Here is a 17,726-nt window from a genome sequence, read left to right as displayed (position 1 = left end):
AGAGAGAGAGAGACACAGCAGGAGCAGGGGAGGTTCAGAAAGAGAGGGAGACATAGAATCCCAAGCAGGCTCCTCCAAGCTCTGAGCTGTCAGCACAGAGCCCCACACAGGGCCTGAACTCACAAACCTGGAGATTATGACCTGAGCTGAAGTTGGATGCTTAATTGACTGAGCCACCCAGCCTCCCCCCACTTTTTAAAAGTTTATTAAATTTATTGTTTTTAGCTTTAATTTATAGATCCTGGGGTCTCATAGTTCTGTTTTCCAAAAATTCACCAATCCCTGGGCAACTGAGCTACCCTTCCTTATTCATTTTGACTGTTTTCCTCTTTCTTTGTAATCATCATATTACTAATATTCTAAAACAGCAGGGAGGTGAATCCATTAGATCAGTCCATCATCTTAAATTTTAAATATACCGTCTTTATTTTAAAACTAATATTTTGCAAAACATCAGTAGTAATCCCCTGTCATTTCAATCAATATATAGAAGCACTTCCAGCTTCTAGGCATGTGGCCAAATTTTATCACTATGTTTCACTATTTTCAATACAATATTACACACATGCACACACACACACACACACACACGTGTACAGGCATACACATTTGGTCTATGTATCTACACATTTTCATTGGAGTTTGGTAATAGAGTTTTTATTATTATTATGTTTATTACTCATTAATTATTTTTGAAGTTTTCCTCATTTACCACTTATTGGTCACCAGATCACTCTTCTTCCTAATCAGAGAATAAAACTATAAGTAGCTTAAGCTTTAACAACCATTACTCAAATGTACTCTGTTGCTTGGGAACTAATTTATTTATAAATAAAAAATACTGTCATGACAAGATTCTAAAGCTGCATGAAAATAATATATTATTTTAACTAATTAGGGCAGCTTCAAGTTTTTATGTAAAATTTGGAGAAATTATGATAAGTATTATAATTTTGCCACCAACTGCTATTGTAGAAAAAATACATGCAGTTACAGTGAAGGGGGTCAGATTTCGATTTCTCGTTCTCAAAGCTAATGCTAAGTGGTTTGCATTTCAAAAAATCTTACCCTTTGACAGAAGCAATAGTAATCAGTGAAATAAAAACAGAAAATTCACTCAAAGAAAGTAAGAACTAAAGAAATTTTCTGGATACATTTTGTTTAGTCAAATAATGACTGTGAAGAAAAATATTTTCTTACTGTTTATGATCTATGGAAGCCTGGAACTGTTAGCAATCAAAATTTGGCTATTATTTCTTCTAAATTGAATGCAGGCTGGATTTATAAGCATGGTTGAGCAGTGGAATTGCAATCTGTTATGTAATGGTTATATATATTACCTTGATATAAATTAAAAATGAGTTATTCGAATTAAATCTTCTTCAAAAAATAAATATAATCTGTTTCTAGTGCAAACTTGCAAATACAGAGTGGTAGCATTTCCACATGTCCCACTATTCTAATAAGTTACTCCTTTGGTGTATCATTTTTTAAATGAATTATGGATACGTTAACATGTTAGGATTCATGTGTTTTGCATGCTAACATTGTTTTAAAAGTTGAGATTTATATATATATATATCATATATATTATTATGTATGATATATTATATATTATATATATCATATATATTATATATATATATATATATATATATATATATATATATATATACACACACAGAGAAAGAGTGAGATTGCGAGAGCACTTCCTTCTATACAGAGAGCTTTGTCAGTTTGCTTACCTTTAAACGTTTAAAGTGTGCTTAATTTTGGCTTTAAAATTTACTTTAATTGGTTTGTTAAATAGCGATAAATTTTTTATTACTACTTAGAATTTTCAGATTTACTGGTAACATTTTCTACCTTCTAGCCCCCATTTAGTGATTTTCCTTAGTTCATAGTGTAATGATATGGCCCGCTGTCTTCCACATCATGCTGTTTGAGATGTTAGAAAGTTAGAGTTAGAAAACACAGTTTACTCCTGATATACTGTTTTTCTTTTAGCACTTCACACAACCCATTAAGCATTTGCCAAAGCTGAATATTTTACATGACACTCATTTTAAATATAAGATGGTCAATGATATTTGTTAAAATTATCTTATTTCTATTTAAAGGAAGATATTTAGTTAAAGCTAATATGTCTCTATATAAAGTGGATTTTTCTTCATACCCTATCGTTTACTGTTATTCAACCTAACATGGTCTTATTTTGACTTATTCAATAAGATACACATGAGTAGACTCAGCAAAGACTACATCTATTTGTAAAGGAAAAATTGTTCTTACTATACAAAGGGTTTAATCAGTTAGATACTTTACTTTATCTGTTCTTCTAAACTAAAGGTAACAGTGTTTCCAGCATATGTTTCAAAACACTTCTAATACCAATATCTTTTTTTTTTTTTTTTTTTTTTTTTTTTTTTTGCTATCTTTTCTATGCTTCTCTCAAAGCAATTACTGACAGTGCATCTGGGTTATAAGAGCATTCCATGTCGGTAGATTTTGGTCACCTGAAAGAAGTATTTTGACGACTGCCCCACTTCCTCCAAGAGACTTTTGGGACCAAATGTATCATCATGACTTTGATCCTTTTGATTTCTCCTGTGAATAATGTCATCAATTCTTAAGAGAAGTAAAACATACAGACAGAGTTCACAGCTATAGGCTGCCATGGCTGGAATAATGTCAATGTAACACATATGTATCATCAAAAATAACTCTATAGTCTCCCAGTCCCTGAAGTGATACTTCAGGATGGAAATGAGTTAATGCTTAGTTTTATGTATAGATCTCCAACTAGATATCAGAAGAAATAACATTTCTTTTACAGCAGGGATATGGAAAGGGACAGCAATTTAAAGGTTGACTGCCTTGAACATTTAACTCAGCTCATCCAACAGAAACCACCAGAAGGCTGATTTTCTTTCTACTCCATTATACAATGTCCTGAATGGAATAATATCAACTAGCAGAAACGGGCGAAAATAGAAATTTATGATACTATATGGTTTATTAAGCTCACAGACATGATCAGAAGACTCAGGAGAAACAACTCTGTGTCAGTCTCAGACACACTCTGAGGCTTTAAAAACTCATTCAAATAACAATAACAATAATAGTAATTATCATCATCATCATCACCATCATCATTAGAATCTTTCTAGATTTCACTAGATTCACACTCATTCTCCCCTCAGGGGAACTTTTCAGGACCATCTCTCTGCCCTTTGTTATCATTTCATTTTAAATTTGGGAGGCTTTATTACCTTAGACAATCTTGTTTACTGCCTACTGAGTTCTTTCTTGGACCAATTACCAACTGGTTTTATCTTACATGTGTATAAATTGTAATAGTGATCAAAACTATAAAAACAATCATAAATTTAATTCCTATAATCTCTTATACACACCAAGCAAATTAAATCATCCTATGTGTTTATTGTCTATAAATCTGTTACTAGCTTTTTAATTGCAAACTGATTTTTGCTAAACTAATTTAATCTGAGTACTACTTGTAGGTACTACTTGTAATTTACTGACATACAATATAAGAAAGAAAGAAAAAAAGAAGAAAGAAAGAAAGAAAGAAAGAAAGAAAGAAAGAAAGAGAAAGAGAGAGAAAGAAAGAAAGAAAGAAAGAAAGAAAGAAAGAAAGAAAGAAAGAAAACACAGACACAGATATATTCTTCACTGCATTAGCATTGCCCAAATTGTCTATATTATTATAATCTTCCCCTACTTCTAGTTTCTCTCTCATCTTTTCTCCAAAACCAAGTTCTTCCATGGTGGCTTTTGGAACCACTACTCCATATCCAGGAAATACAGTAATATCATTAGCTGTGATTTTAAAATGATGCTTCATCATTTCACCTTTACTGAAACTTAACTTTCTTCCAAAGAAGTCCAGTTCCCTGAAGCTCCCCCAAGTAGTTTTCTCTTATTCCCTATCTCATACACCTGAGGATTATAACATGGCTTTGTTGTTTTACCTGTGCACTATTGTCATGTCATAACTGTCATTCCTGTATCAAGTTAATAGAGAACTTTTAAGTCTATGTCATCCACTTGACATATACAAATCTCACTGATACTACCTATCATTGATTAAAGACTTAGGGACATGGCTTTTGTGTGTGTGTGTTTTTTTTTTTTTCACTTCAGGCTCAACTGTTCTCGTAGACATCTCTTTAAAGATGACCAATATAACACTGAACAACAAAATCCTAGAATTCTGGTCAATTCAGTTCATTCGCTTGTGCCTCGTGGCACATTTTGGAAAACTACATGACATAAACTGGGCTAGTCCATCTCATTTATAATTTAAACTGGAACACTTCTGAGAATAAAAATTGTAATAATTCTTTTCATGCCAGGAAATATATGGCTGAGATATATGGTTATTCTTCTTTTAACTGATCCATTTTCAAATTTGATTGATGTAACATTTTCTATTTGTAACAACCTATTTTACTCAGTAACCATGTAGTATTCAAATAGTATCTCAAATGAATATGTCACTTGAATTAAGAAGAAAAAAAGTAACAAAATTTTATAGGCATACTAAAGCTGTTTTGGATTGTGTAAGAACAAATGAATATACATTTTATGTATTTAATATGGGTATATATAATATTTATATAAATATTACATACATAAACATTACCAGCATAGATGCCTCTGTGTCACTTGCAAACAAGTTTGGAGTGGATATCAGGTCATGATAAAAGCAAATATTAGTTAGATTATGAAAAACTATGGCAATCAAACTCAAGGATAAAGGCTCTGTTTCAAGTATTTGGGGTCAATAGACAAAGTTAGTTGTTTTGATTAATCTGGTGGGTCTAGTTTATGATGCCTAAAGAGTATTCCCTAGAACCAGTTGCAATAGTTCTCAAAACTCCGCTAAGCAAATATGTTCTGTTTCAAAGGATTAATTAGGCCCAGAAATGAAGAAATACTCTGTTGACTTAGCTGCTTTTTTGTCATCCTGCTGAAAAACTTCTGCTGCCTTGTAGAATAATAATGAAAGAACAAAAACACTTCCAGAAATAAAGACAAAATGAAATTAACCAAAATAGAAGCTTTCCTGGCTTTTTTCAAACACAGGTGACTCCTATTTAAAAATGTTTATAGTACTTCTCATGCAGCCACAGCTTTGTGGTAGGAATGAACATGCTGTAGAAGACAGGTGGTTTCTTGAGAAAGAAGGAACTGGATTTCTTTGTTAAGGCTCGTAAGTGCCCAGAGAAACCCTATCCATCCATCTTGAGTACAGTGAAATATGTAGACAGGAACCAGTTGATTTTTAATATGATGGCAAAGTCAAGAAAATCATTCCTTGGAGTTGAATGCCATTACTTTCCTTTGGATACTTAATAACATAGAGCTTTATATATCCATGTTTAGATGAAGTGGAAGCTAAATCCAGAAATGAGAAGATATGAATATTTTTTTTTGGCTTTGTAACTGCTTATATGTTTGATGGGAAGGCCAAAACCATCAAACACATGTTCTCTAGATAGACAGATAGAGGTCCTGCAAGCAGTAAGCAATATGCTGATGCTACAGTCTGGACAAAGTGGACTGTACAGAATGGACCTGATGGGGTATTTCTATTGGAAACCATTGCCAGGAAACCAAGCACTCACGGATAAGGTGGAGAAAGACGTACCATTTGTTGTGCTAAATGGAATGGGACAAATCATGTGAGTGGTAAGGATTTTGCCAATCTAGAGATTCTGGAAGAAAAAAATTCCTTTCCTGCTTCCTAGTTCCTGTGCATCACCCCTAATTCAAAGTGATGCTTTCTACATCTCCATATGACTTTAGTTTATATCTCCCCCCATCAATATTCAGCTAGTGGCCAAGAAATGGAGCACCAGGAACTCTTAAATGGCAGATAGCATTGGATTTGGTGCACCTTGGATTTGGTGCATCTTGGATTTGCCTATACTTTCAAGATCCTACTTGAACTTCTCATTGTGTATAAATGATTGTGCTTTCCAGAGTTCACACATATAAATATATATCATTAAAATATATAGATTAAAAAGAGAGCCATATAGCTGTAATTCTCTTTTGGAATTAACTTATTCTGAACACCTTTATATTTAACAACAATAACATGGAAACAAGATAAATTCTAGCTGTGGGTGGAGAGGGAGACAAAGTTGACAATGTGTTAAATAATGTACATTTAGTGATAATCTAAAATTACTTCAAAATAACTTATTTATTTACTAACGTGATTTATTTATAAAAGGTATGAAAATAATGAGTACTCAAAAGACTCAGAATCAGAACAGCATATGCAACTTGAAAATGTCTTTCTCCGTTATCAGCATGGTCCTCCCTAGTGATAACTACAATTCTGCCTGAGTAAACATTGTCAATGAGCTTTTGTATTTAAAAAAAAAATATGTTTTTTATTTACTTATGAGAGAGATAGGGCACAAGCAGGGGAGGTGCAGAGAGAGAGGAAGACGCAGAATCTAAAACTGGCTCCACGTTCTGAGCTGTCAGCACAGAGCTCCATGCGGGGCTCAAACCCACAAAGTGTGATATCATGACCTGAGCTGAAGTCAGATGCTTAACTGACTGAGCCACCCAGGTTCCCCTGAACTTTCTTTCTTTCAAGTAATCAACTTCATTATTCCTGTTACGTTGCTTTTCAGATTTTAATATTAGCCATAATGCTGCCCATTATCACTGGTAACTTCCTTTTATTCATTAATGAAAGAAACCTGTTGTTTCAAATTAGAACACTGATGGAGATTTTTTTTGCATAGACATAGTGAAGGAATGATTAGATTAATCAAAATTCTCTGATTAGCAGAATATTTCCCAATGTCAGTCTCTGATAATTACTCAAATATCATCAAATTACATATTTCAATGGAAAATATTGTTGCCTAAGCTTTCTTACCTGCTTCACTTCTTATAAATATATGCCTGTGTTTGCTGCTTTAGAGTTTATGAAAAGAGTCTAGATTATTCATGATGTAACCAATGGCCCTGTGTTTAAGTATCTTCTGTAAGTCTTCATTGACTATTTTTATAATCAAGGGAATGCTGCCATTTATTAGTAGAAAAGATTCAGAAAAAAATGCTACATGTTTGTTTTTATTTTTAAGAGAAAATAAGGGAACTACAAAAGCCCTGGATATCTTCTTATCTACATTTATATGAGCAAAGAACTCTTTCTGTGGGACGTAATTATATCTGTTTCAGAGCTGAGAGGAAATTATTTCAGAGGGTGAAAATTAATATTTCTTAGTTAAATATTTTCGTATTTTAAAGTCCTGGTCATGTATAGAACAAGCACACAATATATAATTCTAAAATAATATTTTGAATTTGCTAATGTGTGTACACAGTCATTACTCCCATACTCCCATTACTTCAGTGAGAAAACAGAACCTGTCAAACTGGAGCTTTTTTTCCTCATGACACATCAGATCCTGAACCTATGCATTTGTAATTTTCTGTTTCTGCAAATGATGAAGTTTCTCAGCTATCATGGTCTTCTTGCCCCTCTGTAAGGACAACCCATTCATCCAATTGCTCCAAATACCCTACGCCCGTTGTAAGAACTTTACTTCAGCATTTCATATCCCTCACAAACTTGCATCACCAATGGCTTGTTTTCAGTGGAAAATTCCCATTAGCATATGAACATGCTCTAGGAGTTCCAAAACAAAATGGTAAGCATACTTAAGCACCCCACACTACCCACCACTCCATTCCTGTCTTCACCAAAAAAAAAAAATAAAATAAAAAAAAAAATGCTTTTTCCACTACATCGTTTGCCTCAGATTCTCTCTTGTAGTGCTTTTTATTACAGCCCCCTGACCCCAATGCAATGCATAGAAACTGCATTTGTTTGAGTTCTATATTGACAAATCTAACAGTTCCTTTTCCGGGATCATTTTATCTAATCTCTTACTAGCATTTGATCTCTTATTTTGAAACTCTATCTACTACTGACCTCTGTGATGACTCCTGATTGAAATCATTCATTTAATCATTTAAGTTATCTAATCTCCTGGGAATCCTATAATATGTTATGTTGATGTAACAAGGATCATACCTGGAATTTTGAGTGTGACATAGTCCTAGATTCTCGTAAAGGTGAAATTAAGATATAAGCAGCAAACGCAGCCTTCTTTTCCTACTATGGATTTACCAATGGTCACATTTCCAGTCAGAGTCATTCGTCCCAATAGAGTTGATTAAATTAAACTGTAAATTCTAGTGAGCTCAGACAGGTTTATATTTTATCCTGAAGGCTGATAACGCAGACACTGTACTAACAGATATGTGCAAATTAGCACTAGGCTCCATCCATATTCCCAGAGTTAAAGAAAATACATGCAAAAATAAAGGAAGTAAAATAAACTATAACCCTCTAGTACATAATATGTACCAAAATAAATGTAATATATACCTATTAAAATTAAATACTTTTCTCAAAATTTTCTGCCCTAGTAGAAAACATACATAAAACATATGTGAATTAATTACAGTTATGAAAAACCATTACAATTTTGAAGAAAAGCAATGGAACAAAGTTTTTAAATCATCAGTCTCAGAATGACAAATAATAGGTAAATCTGTACTCTGCAACAAATAACTCGCTTGTCAGAATAACTTTAGAAACTAATTTGTTTTGGGTAGAAAACCCAGAAATATTTGAAAATTGTTCAAATGTGGTAACCAGCATACTTTTTGACATTGACACAAGAAGAAAAATGATAGAATTGCTTTGTAATGAGCTCTTATACTTCAGGATCATTTAGAGGGGAATCAAGTATAACCACTGCTTTGTACAGCTCTTTCATGCTTATACCATACATTTATCTCTGTCTATCTATCTATCTATCTATCTATCTATCTATCTATCTATCATCTATCTATCTATCTTCAGGAAAATAAGACAGCAAATTTTTAAAGCAGAGGATACTTCCAAATGGAATGCCATGGAGTCAGTCCTCAAACGATGGGGAATAATGTTTGGTGGATAAGTTTTCCAGCTTCCTCCCCCTTCAGGTGGGAAAGCTCTGGGGCAGGTGCTCCACAGTCTTCTGGAGGTCTCCAATTATGCAGTGATATCTGCTCACTGATGCTACCTGCGTTTCATTTTTTTCCCACTTACTGTTCATTTTCCATTACCCCAACATTGTTTCCAGGAATTACTTCCTGAAGAGATTACTTGAACCCAAATTCTGTTTCTGCTTAGAAAGTAAAAAGCCACAAGACACATTGTTCACACTACAAAAAAAGAAAACAGGAAAATCAGTACAATCCTAACTTTTCTCAAGTCCATCAGAGAGGTCAGGTTGCAGGATTGTCAAGTGAACCAGAATGAGAAGCCTCTCCAAGGAGAGAGAAGAGAGCATGGTAGAAAGTGGGAGCTGTCCTGAAAATGTGAAAAAACAAACAAACAAATGAACAAAAACCCTGAAAGTTAACAAATTCTTAAGTGCCAAATGCTGCATATAGTGTGACAGTTTGAAGTTATTTGAATCTCCAAATACAAGGGGAGTTCACACTCACTTTTGAGATCTTTTATAGTTCTATCATGAGATAGATTATGGGCAGGGCAGAAAGTTGGAAGATCACCCTCAATTGGACAAAGGCACGAAGCCCTGACCATTTCTAGACCCTTCTGCCATTAAAAAAAATCAACATTATAAATGACTTGATTAAGGGCAGGAAACTTTTCTGTCCAAGGACTATACAGCCTAGATCCACTGACTCAAGGTAGAAACAAAAGCCATCTGTCTACCCCTGGGGGAGGGGGTAAGGAACTAACCCTGCTGCCCAAAGCAAGCAATATCATTGGGAAAAAGTCAGGAGACCACCACGCTGGCCCTTGTCCCAGGCAATGGTACACTCTTCTAAGGGAAGAATAGAAACAAAAATTAATCTCTGGTGGAAATCTAGGAAACTAGCTGAAAATTCTGCACCGATTCCAGACAGATCTGAATTCCTATGGTAAGGAGTGAGCTTGTTCCTACCTAAAATCTTCTCGACACAAGGCAGACTTTGGTTGTCAGAGAAGCACTGACAAAGCCCCACTCCTTAAGGACAGGGCACTGAGGCTAAAGAAGGTGAAGAGAGAATCACCCCTACATTCCTCTGATGCTTGCACTGAGAAACATGAGCAGTGATGTACCACTCATTAGATGAGGGTCAAAAGTACATACATAGATTTTCTGTGGCATATGCATGTTCATGGATCACTGAAATGTGAGAATGTAGTAGGAAGACTGACGTCTCCAAGCCCCACACTCAGTACATGGTACTCACCGCCCAAGACGGAAAGAATTCAAAGTCTTAATACAAAGGTGATAAATATACCAAACAACAAAACCCAACCCCAATGGACTCCTGATAAAATTGCTAAACACCTGACAATCATGATAGGAAAAAAGAAAAGACGTTTCCATTTCTAAGGGTAAATAGTATTTACCACATTCTCTTTTCTTCATTTATGCATAATTTTCATCATAAAATCTGAAAAGTTGTGTTCTATAATAAAGTGAGAGATACCATGATCAAGAGCTAAAGTAGTCAACAGACCCAGACCTAGTAATCATCCAGCTGCCAGACTAATCAGACAGAAACATAGCCTTTATGTGAAATGCTGTTGGTGATATAAATATGTCTACAAGGGCTGTGCTTGAAAGAATGATGGTAGTTTCTATTTTGAGGATATTAAGTTTCAAGTTAGCATGTGAGTGTATCTACAGGCAAATACTAATATGGGGCTGGGTTTCAGAGACATGAAGAAATAAATACATGAAATCTTAGAATTCAGAATCATCTGTGTAGAGAGCTCTGAGAGTATGTGAAATTAAAAAACAACAACTTCTTGGGGGCGCCTGGGTGGCTCAGTTTGTTGAGCGTCTGACTTCAGCTCAGGTCATGATCTCGCAGTTCATGAGTTCCAGCCCCGTGTCAGGCTCTGTGCTGACAGCTCAGAGCCTGGAGCCTGCTTCTGATTCCGTGTCTCCCTCTCTCTCTTCCCTTTCCCCGCTCATGCTCTGTCTCTCTCTGTCTCTCAAAAATGAATAAACATTAAGAAAATAACAACAACAACAACTTCAGAAAATACTTATATTTAAGATGTGCATATATCAACAAAAATACAGAAGCCCAATTATTACTAATTTAGGGTAATAATCATTTGAAGAATTCTGTCACAAATTACAAAGGAGGCAAGAGTTCAAGATAGAAGAGGTGAATGGAAGGTGAAAACTAAAGCAGGATCATAAGGTGCAATGAGATTGATAGGCCAACGATTTGGTCCCTGTGCCCTCCTAGATAGCTTTAGTAAAGTGTTGGTGGAACAGGTAAAAATTAAAACACATTTACAGTCAACAGGGAAGACTGTTATTTAAATAATTTGATACATTATAAATAACTTCAGAGAAATACTGAGTTTTTATAACTGTATACTCTTTATATTTCAATTCATTTCAATTTAGTGGGATAAATGAAACTTTTATATCAACAAAAATAAACATCAAAGAGCAACCAATTTTTAATATACTTGTTTCTATATTTATTTACTTTTTAAAGTTTGTTTGAGAGAGATCAACAGAGCACACGAGTGGGGGGAAAGACAGAGAGGGAGGGAGACAGAGAATCCCAAGCAAGCTCAGCATTGCTATTGTGGCTTGAACTCACGAATGGAACCATGAGATCATGACCTAAGCCTAAGTCAAGAGCGGCATAGGACCTAATGAGTCACCCAGGCACCCGTGCTGGGTGCTCAGGGTGCCTCGGTAACTCAGTCAGTTGAGCATCCAGCTCTTGATTTCAGATCAGGTCATGAGTTCACAGTCCGTGGGTTCAAGCCCCATTTAGGCTCTCTGCTGGCAGTGCAGATCCTGCTTGGGATTCTTTCACTCATGCTTTCTATCTCTCTCTCAACAATGAATAAACTTTAAAAAATATATAAAACTCTAGTTGTAAATAAAATACATGGATTACAATAGCAAAAGAATAATAGAATAAGTAAACTTGAGTTGCATCATTTTGTGACCAATAAAAAATAGGAAGTGTAATATTTTACTAATTATGTTAACAGGTTAAATTTGGGTTCACAGAGTGCCTGGGTGGCTTGGTTGGTTGAGCGTCTGACTGTTGATTTCGACTCAGGTCATCATCTCACTGTGGGCTTGAGCCCCTCATTGGGCTCTGTGCTGACAGCACAGAGCTTGCGTGGGATTTTTCGTCTCACTGTTCCTTCCCTGCTTGTGCACTCTCTCTCACATAAATAAATCAACTTAAAATAATAAATAAATAATTTAATTAATTAATTAATTTTGGTTCACACGTTCAAACTACATTTCCATTTAAAAATCAGGGTTTTTGGGGCGCCTGGGTGGCGCAGTTGGTTAAGCGTCCGACTTCAGCCAGGTCACGATCTCGCAGTCCGTGAGTTCGAGCCCCGCGTCAGGCTCTGGGCTGATGGCTCAGAGCCTGGAGCCTGTTTCCGATTCTGTGTCTCCCTCTCTCTCTGCCCCTCGCCCGTTCATGCTCTGTCTCTCTCTGTCCCAAAAATAAATAAACGTTGAAAAAAAAATCAGGGTTTTTTTGAATTAGAATTTGTGTGGGGAATATTATTGTTAAAATTTTGTTTGTATTTTAGTAAAAAATCGCAAATTACATGGGAACTTCTCTGTATATTTATATACATAGATACATGAATACACATACAATCTATGCATCTATTGTGTGTGTGTATTTGGTCATTCTACTTCTAAATTGTGAGAAAAATAAGAGCAGTACTCTGGTTTCTCCTGATTCTTACAGTTTCCAGATATTTTATCAGAAGGAAGGGGCACCTAGGTGGCTGAGTCAGTTAAGCATCCTACTTTGTCTCAGGTCATAATCTCATAGTTTGTGGGTTTGAGCCCCATGCTGGGCTCTATGCTGACAGCTAAGAGCCTGGAGCCTGCTTCAGATTCTGTCTCCCTCTGTCTGGTCCTCCCCCGCTCATGATCTGTTTGTCTCTCTCTCTGTCTCGTTCAAAATAATAAATATTTGAAAAACAGAAGTTAAATTAAAACACTGTTAATAGACTATGTCTTTTTTTTGAGCATTTATAAAGTGTTCATATTCCCAGTATCATTCAAATCCAGTTTTATTTTTACCTGCCCACCAATAACAGTTTACTATCTATTCTTTCTAAAATAACAGAAATAATTATTCTCCCTTTTAAAACCCCTAGAAAATGGTACATTATAAATGCATTTTAATTAAATAACACTGATTAATTGATAAATCTATCATTTATGTTGCCAAACATGCTCTAAACAGATATACTCTAATAGGAAGCTTTTTATCCCATTTTTATCCGTTTCCATTTAAATATATAATATTTTGCACTAGAGAGTTTTTATCACACATTGGGAATCCTTGACAGAATTGTATTTTTTTAAAGTTCAAATTTAAGGAGTGCCTGGGTGGCTCAGTCAGTTAAAAGTCCAACTTCGGTTCAAGTCATGATCTCATAGTTCATGAGTTCAAGCCCTGCCAGCTTTGTGCTGATAGCTCAGAGCCTGGAGCCTGCTTTGGATTCTGTGTCTCCCTCTATCTCTCACCCTCCACCACTCACACTGCTTTTTTCTCTCTCAAAAAAAAAAATTAAAAAAATTGTTAAAAAGTTCAAATTTAGGAGCCCTGCCCATACAGGGTGCCTGGGTGGCTCTGTTGGTTAAGTGTCCAACTTCGGCTGAGGTCATGATTTCACGGTTCGTGGGTTCGAGCCCCACATCAGGCTCTGTGCTGAGAGCTCAGAGCCCAGAGCCTGCTTCAGATTCTGTGTCTCTCTCTCTCTGCCGCTCCCCTGATCATGCTCTCTCTCTCTCAAAAATAAATAAACATCAAAAAAAATTTAAAAAAAAGATCATTGCCCATATGGGTTCTGAAATATGTAACATCAATTCTAAACAAATCTCCATTGGAAGGACAAATCTAGAAGATAGAAGGTTGTTTTTATTCTAAATTTAAAATTTATTTGACTATGAGTAAAACGCAGTTAGACTGACAAAATCCACATTATTAATTATGTATATATTTCATTATGTGAAAAACTAGAGAAGTATCAGCAAAATGAAATAAATCATATATTCCATAAAGAACCTCAACTCTTCTCTATGGAAGCAATGAATCTCTCATGTTCACACCTTATAAGAATCTACTTCAGCATCTACTGACCAATCTCCTTAACTTTTTGTGGTATGCTGATGCAGATTGTTTATCTGAGAATTTTAAACATATCAAGAATGAATGATTTCATAAATATTAATTTTAAAGAGTGACAAGTGGATGTTATTAAGAGTAAATCTTATAGATATCTGTTCTGAATTTAAAATTCTAGTTCATGAAGGCTAGAATTCAACATGGCAATATGGTATAATAATAATAAAAGCTTATTTTTATATGATTCATTCTGTTATGGCTTTTTAACTATAAGAATGATGCTTACTATTTTTCTTCCTGAGGCAAAACTCTAATACTCAGCAAATATTAATTGCGATCTGGAGAAAAAAATATATAAAACTTAAAATCTGGGAAGGAGCTTCACTATTTTATATTCATAATAGATATCTATAAGATTTACTTTTAATAACAGTACGTAGCAAAGTAGCATGTCATTCTTACATGGTTTTAGGCACACTGAGCATAAAAAAAGACCTACTTTTAACAAATCTCTTAGAAAAGGCATTTGTGATATAACATCATGTCCTCCTAAAAGCCCTGTCGTCCCTTGACTGATACATTATTTGTACATCTATCTTTCAGACCCTCCCACACAATCTAAAACATATAAGCTCTGCTTTTAAAAAAATGTCAATACCTGCTAATTGCTTCCTGAGTAGGTTTTGGTGTTATTTCAATGAAAGGTATAATTTAGCAAACAGATTTAGCAAGCAGCAGATAAAACAATTAGTACAAAGATCTTTTGTGAAAGAAGTGGCTGCCAGTACGCCCGCAGTGAAGGCTGAATTTGTAATTTAGAAAACAGATTTAGCAAGTGGCAGATACAACAATTAGTCTAAAAATCTTTTTGTGAGAGAAAGAGCTCACAGAATAGAGAAGAAGCCACATTTGCATAAAAATGATATGTCAATTTCACCGAAAGCAAGTAAGTTTTCCTCTCCACCTCTTAACCTTTTCTTTTCCTTATGATTTTCTTTTTCCTCATATATTGCAACGTGGTCAAGGCACTAGAGTATTCCTAAAGTCATCACATAAGCAGTGCTGTCTCATGTAGACTCACCACATTTTTAATAAATAATAACCATGATTCACAGGGCCACAATATCTATTGGGTTATGCAAGAAAATGAACCTGTTTCCCTTTCCCTAATGGGTCTATGCTTCCTTGATTATAGCTTAGACTTTTCATATAGAAGTGACATATTAGTCACAATTACAAAATTTAGAAGCTCAAACCAACGTGGACTTATATAACTATCTAAGATATCATTCGTTACTAGGGTTCTCATATAGAAGCAAAATTAATTAAAATTGCACAAATGGATCAAAGAACGGATTCACAGTAAGTTTCACTGGATGGCATTAGCTTCAGATTTCTTCCCCTTAGGAAAGGATGTTAGTGTTGTGAATGCTAGATCCTCTGGGATAGGGCCCTGTGCAATTCTCAGATTACATTCTGTCAAGAAACCCCTGCTAGAAACCAATGAGATCCATTAAAGCCAGACACACTGTTCAGCAAGGAATGGCCTTACTGGTTGATCTGAAGCTACTCTAAAGTGTGCTACTGTAAAGCGATGAGAAGTCCTCCAAAATCCATGACTGTTGCCATGGACCTCTCTTGACATGTACATTTACAAAGTCATTGGGTTTTTGCCATGCTAAACAATTTACCGATTTCAGAGATCTATGTCAGACTCTCAGGTTTAAAACTCCTTTGTTTCATTTTGATACGTCCATTGCCAATAACCAACCACTCTTGTATGTTTAAACATCAAGCCCTTGCAGATGCTGCTGCAATTCTTTACCCTTGATCCAGCTCAAGGACAATAAGAAAGAGTTCATTGACCTAGATTGTTTATGAAATAGATGTTGCACAACTGCACTTACGAATGATGTTTAGAGGAACCTGGGTGGCCCAGTCAGTTTAAGCGCCTGACTTTGGCTCAGGTCATGATCTTGCAGTTCATGAGTTCAAGCCCCGTGTTGGGCTCTGTGCTGACAGCTCAGAGCCTGGAGCCTGCTTTGGATTCTGTGTCTCCCTCTCTCTCTTCCCCTCCCCTGCTCATACTCTGTCTCTCTCTCTCAAAAATAAATAAAACATTTAAAAAATATTAAACAAATGACATTCATTTATGTAATTCTACAATTGAAACATACTCAGTTTACTCAATTCAGAGAATTCTTTGTGCAAAAAAAAAATGCCTTGCACATTCTTATTCAATTTCCAGCTTCCATTTGTTACTCACAAACACTCTAGAATTTTGTCTTTTGTTATTCAGTGATGTTGTTTTAAATGTTTGGTTCATATTTGCTATTCTCAAAAGGGGATTGGCATTTTTTTTCTCTAGGAGACTTTCCAGGCAATAAAGTCTCTGTTGCAGTACTCAACTGTGTCACTGTAGTGTGAGAAGCATCTTAGTAACAGGTAAACAAATGGGCATGATTGTGTTCAAATAAAACTTTATTTGCAAAAATAGGTGGCAGACATGATTTGGCCCACACTAGCCATATTTAGTCAACCCCTAATTTAGTGTGAAGTTGTGTATATTCATTCATACTGTGTTCATTCTGAAAGAAGCTTCATTGACCATATGGTTAGAGAATAATTGCTCACTCTACGGCAAAGCATAAAATGTGAATTTGGTATGAAATAACAATTATTTTTCAAAATATTACTCTTCAGTTTAGTGAAATATCTTCCAACTCTTCTGATATTATGTGGTAGTAGAGAAAATCATTTTATTTTTAAAATGATATATTGTAAAATGTAAGCTTATGATAGATCAGATGATGCATATTATATATTAAATGATATTTATATATAGTATGATTTCAAATTGCTTCGATTTTTTTTTTAAATTTTTTTTTCCACGTTTTTATTTATTTTTGGGACAGAGAGAGACAGAGCATGAATTGGGGAGGGGCAGAGAGAGAGGGAGACACAGAATCGGAAACAGGCTCCAGGCTCTGAGCAATCAGCCCAGAGCCTGACGCGGGGCTCGAACTCACGGACCGCGAGATCGTGACCTGGCTGAAGTCGGACGCTTAACTGACTGCGCCACCCAGGCGCCCCTCAAATTGCTTCGATTTTAAATATTATGTAAATAATCATTAAACTTTGAAATAGAGACATTGGAAATAAAGTCTTATAAAAGTAAATTAATCCAAACTCCATATTCCACAAATAGGAAACTGAAAGCAATAATGCCACATATATCATAGTTCTGGAAAAAACAAGATTGGGATCTAATTTCATTGGGTCCTTATTATTATGTAAATATTTGGGGGGAAAATTGGCCATTTTTTCTTCCAAAGAATTAATTTCTGATGTAGCATAAATTCTATCAGTCAACAGCTTGCATGGTCAAATGTGCTACTTATTCAGTTGACTTAGTAATATAGTTGTTTCTGAAATGTTAAAAACCTTAAATTTTATGTTTAAAATTAAACATGTTTAAAAACTTAAATTTTAACATAACATTG

The sequence above is a fragment of the Lynx rufus genome, unplaced genomic scaffold (genome assembly GCF_022079265.1).
Source record: "Lynx rufus isolate CCGP_SWC_20201006 ecotype Redwood Valley unplaced genomic scaffold, mLynRuf1.p SCAF_5, whole genome shotgun sequence".
Classification (NCBI taxonomy): domain Eukaryota; kingdom Metazoa; phylum Chordata; class Mammalia; order Carnivora; family Felidae; genus Lynx; species Lynx rufus.
This window is presented reverse-complemented; position numbering follows the sequence as displayed.